Source organism: Arvicola amphibius, chromosome 4 (genome assembly GCF_903992535.2).
Source record: "Arvicola amphibius chromosome 4, mArvAmp1.2, whole genome shotgun sequence".
Lineage (NCBI taxonomy): Eukaryota > Metazoa > Chordata > Mammalia > Rodentia > Cricetidae > Arvicola > Arvicola amphibius.
This window is the reverse complement of record NC_052050.1, coordinates 37998180-38008130: the sequence shown is the minus strand read 5'-3', so window position 1 is coordinate 38008130 and position 9951 is coordinate 37998180. Positions and strand designations below refer to the sequence as shown.

Genomic DNA, 9951 nt, shown 5'->3' with positions numbered 1-9951 from the left:
ACATTGTTCCCTTTTGAAGTTTTGATGATATGGTTTTAAGAAACTGATATTGTTTTTTATGGTTCGAAGTACATATGTTTTATATTCGAATTGTAGTATGGGTCTGTGCTGTACAATAACACCTGTGGAGGTGTTTACAGCATTGAGTTTATATGCGAGTATTGTGCATTTGAAATGTTGGTGTTTCCTTCATAAAGGAAGTGATGTCCTTGCTGTACATCTTCATTTGTGAAGGATACAATTTCTCAACATTTGGCCCCTAGGGGTGATTATATATGCAGTGGTACCTGTTGTGACTTTTGATGGTGCTCATCAAAAGGCAGGTTGACCATGATGAGAATTTGTATGACAGGGCTACGGGCTGGACGCTCAGAGATGCCAGTCATTCTAAGTCGTGCTTTCTGTTTTCATGTATTTCTTAATCAACTCAATTTATTTTTAAAATCTAATTTATCTGTCATCTAATATTCTCTTATATCTGTGTGTTTCTAAATACAATTCTGCATGCATCTTTCTTTGATGAATCTTCATTGTTATATCTGGGAAGTTATACTTATCAAAATTTGGATGCCATCAAAATGTTCTGCCATTTTTATGTTTCTAAAATAAATAATCATTTGAAGACTATCACCAATGCCTTTTTTAATAACTCTTATTATTTTTCCAAAATAGTATTTCTAACCTGATGTTTTAGATGTTTTGATTACTTGGGGTTGTGGTTTTCAGAACTGTGGCTCAGAGCTTTGAAGACCAAGTAAGTGAGAGGACATGCTAGCATCACAGCCTGAACACTGCCCTTGAGACAGCCTGTTCAAGTAACTGGTCTAGAGGGCACCCTTCCACTCGGCCACCACCCACAAACAGCCCTGGGTCTGAGGTGCATTAGAGACACTTGGAAAAGGAGGCAAGATCAAGGTCAATTCATGAGAGTAGGTCAAGGGACAACACGGTTGACCTTGGAGACTGATGTACTATCAAGGTTGTGGGGACTTATGGGAGGTTCATTAGCAGAGAATTAGCTATCTATTTAATGACAGCCTCTGAGGGACTGGATGGGAGCTGGTTAATCTAGGAATCTAGAAAGCAGGAAAGCGCGTAGAGGAGGCTGTAATGGTGTGGGGAGGAGAGGTGGGCTGGGAAAGGGTGGTGGAGTAGCAGCGCTGACTGCTTGACTGAAGGGTCAGGATGTCAGGCAAATTAGAAAACCATCAACGGATGAATGAAGTGTGGGGACGGTGAGACGGCCCAGTGGGCGAAGGTCTCTGCTATGTCGCCTGAGGAGCTGAGCTCCAGTCCCAGGGATCAGTGCTGGAAAGAGAAGACTGACTCCTGTAACTTGTCCTCTGACCCCCACATGGGCTGTGGTGCATGGCCACCCACCCCACATCTACACACAAATACGTTTATGCACTGTTAATTTTTTTAAAAGATTTATTTATTTATTATGTATTTAGTGTTCGGTCTGCATGTGGGTCCACAGACTAGAAAAGGGCACCAGATCTCATTACAGATGGCTGTGAGCCACCATGTGGTTGCTGGGAATTGAACTCAGGACCTCTGGAAGAATAGTCAGTGCTCTTAACCTCTGAGCCATCTCTCCAGCCCTGCACTGTTAATTTTTAAAGGGTCCATGTTAGGGTCTATAGCGATGTCTCAGCAGTGAAAAGCACTGCTTCTCTTTCAGAGAAACTGAGTTCTAGTCCCAGCACCCACATGGTAGCTCACAACCATCTCTACCTCCAGTTCCGGGGACCCATTATATTCTTCCGTCTTGAGAGAGACTAAGGCATGGGTGTGGTCATATACAAGCAGCAAACACTCATACACCTAGTGTCAAAATAAGTAAACCTATTTTGGTCTTCCTAAGCTATTTCTCTAAATTGATTTTGACCTTGAACTTATCTGAAGCCCTGAAATTCTATTTCTTAAAAAGAAAAATAATTCATTTTAAGTTGAATATAAGGAAGACCTCCAACTAACTGGTACATAATGTATTAAATCTACTTAAATTTGACCATTTTCCTAAAAGAAATCAGGGGTTGTTTATGGTTGCTAGAGTCCCAGGTCTGATGCAAATTGTAAATTTAACTTCTGAGGTGTCTGCAATGCTGCCTACTTGCAATGAAAATAACGATGCTGAAATCAGCCTGGTATTGGCATAGAAACAGACAGGAGGACCAACGGAACCAAATAAAAGACACATATTCATCCATACACCTACAAACATCGATCTTTGACAGGGAAGGAAACAATATAAAATGGAAAAAAGAAAGCATATTCAACAAATGGTGCTGGCGTAACTGGATATCAACATGTAGAAGAATGAAAATAGATCCATATCTATCATCATGCACAAAACTCAAGTCCAATGAATCAAAGACCTCAACATAAAGCCAGCCACACTGAACCTCAAAGAAGAGAAAGTGGGAAGTACACTTGAATGCATTGGCACAGGAGACCCCTTCCTAAATAAAACCCCAGCAGCACAGACACTGAGAGAAACAGTGGGATACTAATAAATGGGACCTCCTGAAACTGAGAACCTACTGTAAAACAAAGGACACGGTCAACAAGACAGAATGACAGCCTACAGGATGGGAAAAGATCTTCACCAACCCCACGTCAGACAGAGGTCTGATCTCCAAAATATACAAAGAACTCAAGAAATTGGTCATCAAAAGAACAAATAAACCAATTTTAAATAAAAGGGGAGCTTACATACCTAAACAGAGAACTCTCAACAGATGAATCTAAAATGGCTGAAAGACACTTAAGGAAATGCTCAACAGCCTTAGCCATCAGAGAAGTGCAAATCAAAACAACTCTGAGATTCCACCTTACACCTGTCAGAATGGCCAAGATTAAAAACACTGATGACAGCTTATTTGGAGAGGATATGGGCAAAGGGAACACTCCTCCATTGCTGGTGGGAGTGCAAACTGATACAGTCACTTTGAAAATTAGTAGGCAACTTTTCAGAAAATTAGGAAACAACCTACCTGAAGACCAAGCAATACCACTTTTGGGTAGATACCCAAAGGATGCTCAATCAAACCATAAAGACATGTGCTCAACTATGTTCATAGCAAGCATTATTTGTCATAGCCAGAACCTGGAAACAACCTTAAATGCCCCTCAATCAAAGAATGGAAAAGGAAAATGTGGTATATTTACATAATGAATACTATACAGCAGAAAAAGTAATGGCATATTAAAATTTGCGGGCAAATGGATGGATCTAGAAAACGTCATATTGAGTGAAGTAACCCGGACCCAGAAGGACAAATATCACATGTACTCACTCATAAGTGGCTTTTAGACATAAAGCAAAGAAAAATGAACCTGCAATTCACAATCCCAGAAAACCTAGACAACAAGAGGACCCTTAGAGAGACATACATGGATATAATCTACATTGAAAGTAGAAAACAACAAGATCTCTTGAGTAAATTGGGAGTGTGGGGATTATGGGAGAGGGTAGAAGGGGAGGGGAAAGGAAGGGAAGGGAGTGAAGAAAAAATATATATCTCAATAAAGAAAAAAGAAAAAGAAAAGCAGCAATGAAAACGAAGAAACAGAAATGAGCACACTGATGGAATATTCATGTACTGATCATGTGTTTGTTGGAAGAGAACTTCCAATCAGGAGATAGGAGGCTGGTGAAGGAAGCTGAGCTGGGGAGACAATGGAAGCAGACCCTGGGTCTCTGGTTGGCTGGTGCTGCCCTGGCCTCACCTGAGGCTTTCCCATTGCGAAACCCAACACACCAGCTCCCACCTCTCTTTCCCCCTCAGACTATAGGGCTGTGTACTGTAACCAGTGTGGCTAAAGAAAAGGCAGCTTAAGGGAAAGACGTAATGGGAAAAGAGGAGAAAAAAATGAAAGAGGAAACAGCACAGGCAAGGATTCCGGAAAGAAATGGTCAGAGACCAAAAAGGAGCTCAAGAGAGAAGAGAGGATGGAAGGACTTTTCTTACACACGGAGAAGGTACAAGTAGAGAGGTCATATCGATCATAAAGATGGTGAAATTACAAGACGGTGACTTCTTCCTCATCCTCCTGACCTGAGACAAAAGCCTTCAAATAAAGGCCTGATGGGTTTTTCCTCCTGCCAGTGGAACCCCACCACCACCTATGGACCAATCCAATAAGATCAAGGCCAAAACAGGGTATGTTTTCCCCAGACTTATGGATCTGTCAGCTGCCCTGCCTTTGCTCAAACTGAACGATCCTAAATTGTGGGTGGAAGACCCTTAAAAGCCCCCAGACATCAAGGAGAAACAGAACCTCAGCTTCCTGAGGCCCCCTCTGCTCTGCCCAGGGTCTTTTCTTTCTGTCTGTCTTGCTCTGTATGTGTGTTTCCTCACCCCTAATAAAAGCCTTCTACAGGCTGACTCTGTTGCTGCGGTCTGCTGTGTCTGAGATTTCACTCCCACCACCCTCCCTGCTGTGCTCCATAGTTTTCCTGCTTTTAGTTCTTTAACTGGCAGTGAAACGGAATCCCAGAAGGCCCCTAACCTGCAATACAAGTAGAGATGCTCAGGGTGAACTAGCCAGTGGGCGAGCGATCTGCGCCCCAGGTAGGAGACAGAAGCAGTTGAGACTTCAAGGCTCTTGGTGCTATATTAAATGTGTTTTCCTTTGTGGGGCGACATGCAGTCTAGGATCTGGGATAGATCGTTATGGTTTGCATCTTGATCAGCACTCAGGCTTCCACTTCATAAAGGCCTGTGATGTGGGATTACCCTTTGTATGCCGTGAATACCATTGGTTAATAAAGAAACTGTCTTGGGCCTGCACAGAGTAGGCTGGGAAAACTAAACCGAATGCTGGGAAAAGGAAGGCAGAGTCAAGGAGAAGCCATGTAGCCCCTGCCAGAGACAAATGCCAGATGGAACTTTACCCCGTAAGCCACAGCCACGTGGTGATACACAGATTAATACAGATGAGTTAGTTTAGGATATGAGGTACCAGAAATACGCTTAAGCTATTGGCCAAACAGTATTGCAAATAATACAGTTTCTGTGTGATTATTTCAGGAGTCTGGGCGGCCAGGAAATGAACAACCAGCCTCTTAAAACAGGCCTGTTCCTCACAGTGATGCTAATTGGGAGTGGTGGAGTCTTTAGGGGATGTCCCTTGTGGAGACTCTCAGGAATCCAATAACAGTGTAAACAGAGCACAATAGGACTTGTGTGTGGTCTCACAAGATCTTTAAGGGACTTAGCAGGCTCTGACCCCCTTCATCTCCTCACCCTGTGTGGTAGAGATGGAGAGCCTTGATCTTCCACAGGTTCCTGGCCCATGTGCACCAGGGTCTGTTGGTCACAGACAGGGATCGCCAAAGCTGCAGGCCTACACAACTCTCTTCCTCTGTGTTCACAATCTCAGAGACTTGCCCCTGTGTCAGAGCTTGTGACAACTTCTGAGTGGGGAGAAGACAAGAGGTCATGAACTCTTGTTGGCATCCATTCGTGAACACCAACTGAGTTAAATCAGGACTAATGATCTTGCCCCAAACCCCAAAAAGAAACCCTTCAAACTAATATCAGAATGGGGCCTATTTAGGTGGAAGAAGCTGACTAGTGGGAAGAGAAAAACATACCAGGGGTCCCTGCGAGCAAGAGAAGAGGAGACTATGAAGTAACCATGAGGGCTGAGCAATGTCCTGGGATGCGTGTGATCTTCACCACATCCTTCCTGCATCCCCTCCTGTACTTAGTAACCCTTCCTGCAGCCTGCCGGGAATGGACCAAGAGCCCACCATGTGGTTTCGTCTGACAAAATGTGGTTTCCTCTGACAAAATGTTCACATGAGTTCTTGCTATATCCTCTGAGAGACCTTTCTCCTCCACACCCAAGCTATTTAAAACCCAAACTCAAAACTTTTTGAATAGTTAGCATACATTTTAATCCCTTAGACATATCCTTTCACTGGGAAGCTTGGACCATCCTGCATCACTGGGTCCTCTTCTGGACCAGCCTACGGAGGAGTTGATTACAGGTCTGCGCCATAAAGTCTAACCCAATATGAGTTTTGGTAAAAAGGAACTGTGCCTGGTGTGGCGGACAGGGTGACAAGGCCAGGTCGATCTCTGAGTTTGAGACCTGCCCTGGTCGACATTGCAAGTTCTGGAATAGCAACGGCTACACAACGGCTATCTCAAACTATAAAAGGAATGAACCCGGTGTCGGGCCGGGCTGACATGGGAAGATCACCAAAAGTTCCAGATCAGTCTGGACTTCATCTGCTAGAGACTGCATGTGGAAAATAAGACTTAAAGGGGAGGAATTAACGGGGCGGGGGCGGGACGTAACAAGCCAGAGCAACAGTTACAGCAAAAGAGCCGAAATTCCAAGCGCCCATCCAAGGCTCAGTCCACCCTTGAGGAGATCAGAAAGTCTCATCGCGCAGGTAGGCACCGACCCCTCCGCTCAGTCAGGAATGTCAGTCATCTCGGGGAGAGACGCGATGCCTAAGGGACTAGGTATGAGAGAAGGAGTGTGTGGGTGGGGGAGGGAACCTCTTTTTGGTAGTTGTTGTCAAGTCTGTGTCCGGAAATTGTGAAAATCCTGGGAGAACAGCTGGTATCAGTCTGTAGGTCCGTCAGCCACTTCTGCAGCAAAGAGACGAAAGCGGGATGGGCGGGACATGCAAATGAAGACATGACCCAGTCTCCTGGGAACTCTGGGAACGAAAGTGCAAGGAAAAAAATCTCGCCCTTCGTTGGATTTTCACAAGGTTTTTACAGAGTAAAAGTAGTGTTCACGATAGACCAAGAGAGTTCATGTCTGGTGAGTGTTTGTGGGTGCGACCGTATTTGTGACCGTGAAGTAAAGGTGGGTGTGCCTGTTAGTGGAGCAAGAGTATGGCACCCCGTTGTTATCGCTTCTCGGCCTTTTGGCTAAGATCAAGTGTAGTATCTGTTCTTATCAGTTTAATATCTGATACGTCCTCTATCCGAGGACAATATATTAAATGGATTTTTGGAAGTAGGAGTTGGAATAGGAGCTTGCTCCGTCCACTCCACGCATCGACCTGGTATTGCAGTACCTCCAGGAACGGTGCACCCCCTCAGGGGGTCATTTGTGGTCCAAAGACAGCTTAAAGTTTTTGAGGCTTTCTTCGTGGCTTGTGGAATGTTTATTAGTGTGTGTCAGTTTGGGGCCAGCTGATCTACATATAAACGCTAGGTTTTTTGTTCTCGCAGAGCATTTTTACGGAAAAGAAAAGTCATTAAGCAGTCAGAAAACAGACTTCTGTACATCTATCTATCTATCCAACTGTGCTCACTGTGGTGCTATTCAACAGCAGCCAAGATGTTAATGGTTCTTTCTCCCATCTACTGACGGATAGACAAAGGAAATGTGCACGTGGAAGTTTTCTTCTCAGGAGGGGAAAGAATGGGATTGTCTCTCTTTCATCTGCAGTTTTTTTAGTTGCCTTTAATTCAGATAATTATGTCAAGCAGCATAAATTGGGGTAGCATATGTAACCACTGTCTAGGAACCTTTGGGAATGCAGGGATTTGCCTACAGACCTCCTGGATTCTGTACCTGGAAACTTGCCACTCTTGATGGAGGACACAATTGTCACCTGTACCATCTTCTCACAGTGACCCATGAGGAAATGAAGGGAGAGGGATGCTTCTATCTTATGTTGCTCTGTGGCCCAGTCCCCTGGAGTGCTGGAGCCCCCGACCCCCTGCCTTGCCAGTCCCTCTGCCAAGGACCTGCTTGCTGTGCCTTGGCTGTGACCTGGAAGATGCTTTGTCTGCCGTGTGGGAGACTGCAGAGTGGGAAGGGGCTGTGGAACATCAGCCCCAACAGGCACCAAGAGGAGTGTGCCTGTGATTACAACTCAGCAAAAGCATATCTGCCAGTGTGCTAGTACTGGAAATGAAAGAGCAAAACTGAGTAACAATTGGGGGCATTGTGAAGATAAGGATGAGGGTTTTGTATTTGTTTTTTGATGTGTGTGTGTGTGTGTGTGTGTGTGTGTGTTCCGCTATAATAGTTCACTTTTATAGGAAAATATACTACTTACACATTTCCTCAATCATTTAAACAAAATTTAGAATAAGCTAGGCTTGGTGGTATAGGCCTGTTACCCTAGCTACTCCCCGGGCTGAGGCAGGAGGATGACGGGTTGAACATCAGCCTGAGTAACTTAGTGAGACCTGGTCTCAAAATATAAAATAAAACCCAGTCTGGGGTTATAGCTTCAAGATAGAGTCCATAGCACATGAGAGGCTGGTATTAAAGGTGTATGCCACCATACTTGGCTAAAAATTATTTTTAAAAGTCCCATTCGTGAACGGGGTCATCTTTTCTTTTCACTGAAACTGTACTTATGCAACATCAAGGTTAAGTGATCCATGCTTCTACTACAATTCTCCAAGTAATTTCTTTGAGGTTCTGGAATCGAGTGATTAGGCATGGCTCTACCGCGCATGCTCCTTTGCAGAGTCAACTATTTCTGAGACATGAGTACTCATTTTTGTAATCAGATGCTGATATCAGTCCCCCCCCCCCTTATTTAAGTAAAAGAATTCCGTATGTCTGCTGGGTTAATGGTACAGGTATGCAATCACAGACATAATAAGACATTGTTTGGGGGTGGGGGTTGAAGAGATGGTTCAGTGGTTAAAGGAGAGCATTGCTCTTCCAGAGGCCCTGAGTTTAATTCCCAGTCTGCATGCTCGGTGGCTCACAACCAGCTGTAACTCTAGCTTCCGGGGCCTCCATGGACACCTACACCTATGTGCATATACATACACATAATTTAAAAATGAACCTTTTAAAAAAGGAATGCTAAGTATGTAGCTCAGTGTTACAGGCTTGTCTAGCACATACAAGGCTCTGGCTTTGACCCTCAAAGCACTGGGAGTAAAAGCAAACACCACCACCACCACCACCACCGCCACCCTAAGTTAACAAACGTGATGACAGAGTGTTCTGTGCCCTTCACAGCAATATAAATAAAATATTTCTTTTCTGCACCTCACCCCTTTAATCCAGCAACCCTACCTCTGGGGATTTGTAAATATACCAGAAAAAAAGGGGGTTGCATGCCTATGTGTCTGTCTTCATTTTTGATTTTTTTGTTTTTGGAGACAGGGCTTTTCTGTGTAGCTTTGGAGCCTGTCCTGGAACTAACTCTTGTAGACCAGGCTGGCCTAGAACTCACAGAGATCAGCCTGCCTCTTCCTGAGTGCTGGGATTAAAGGCGTGCACCACCACCCAACTGATCATCTTCTTTTAAAAAATTATTATTGTTATATGTATACACACACATTGATATATATCATGCTGAGTCCATTTAGCTTCTTTTGCTTGCATGTGTTCAGGTTCAGGGCTAACCTTGGGATTTGGTCTCTGTGGGAGTTGGTCTCTACAAGCAACCAATTCTCCCGGTCTCAGTAGTCATTGACCTCCTGCAGCTTTTTGCCTAGGGGTGGGATTATGCAGACTTTCCCCTGTCCCCACTAGGGTATCAACTGGTAGTGTCATTATGCAGGTCATGTTGAGAGCTCATGGGTGCATCTTCCCTGTTGTGTCTGGGAGAGTCAGTCTAGCAGCAGGAGTCATGGTCCCACTCCTTTCCAAGATTTTCCCTGGGCCTTGGAATTAGGGATTGTGTTGCAGATATATCAGACAGGATTGGCACCCTCGCTCACGTACCACCTGCATTGGGATCCATGTGGGTGTCTGTAACAGCCTCCATCTGTTGCCGAAAAAGCTTCTTTGATGAGGGGAGAGAGCTGCACTTATCTTTAGAAGAATAGTTACTGGGAAAACAAACCATACTGGCTTAGGGAAGGAGCAGCAGTAAGCTCTCGTCTCCGGTTTATGTCCCCTCTAGCCATGCGTAGTTGGCTAGGTTTAGTTTACAGTACTAGGCATGAATTCCTCCACTCCTATTGAGCAGCCCTTAAATCCAATCAGACA

At 44.5% G+C, this 9951-nt stretch overlaps 1 non-coding gene across 1 annotated transcript; it reads left to right on the top strand.

The window, feature by feature from the left end:
• Positions 1–6885: 6885 nt before the first annotated feature.
• On the top strand, positions 6886–7076 carry LOC119813901. The gene has a single exon (XR_005285334.1). It is a non-coding gene; the product is annotated as a U2 spliceosomal RNA (small nuclear RNA).
• The last annotated feature ends 2875 nt before the right edge of the window (positions 7077–9951 follow it).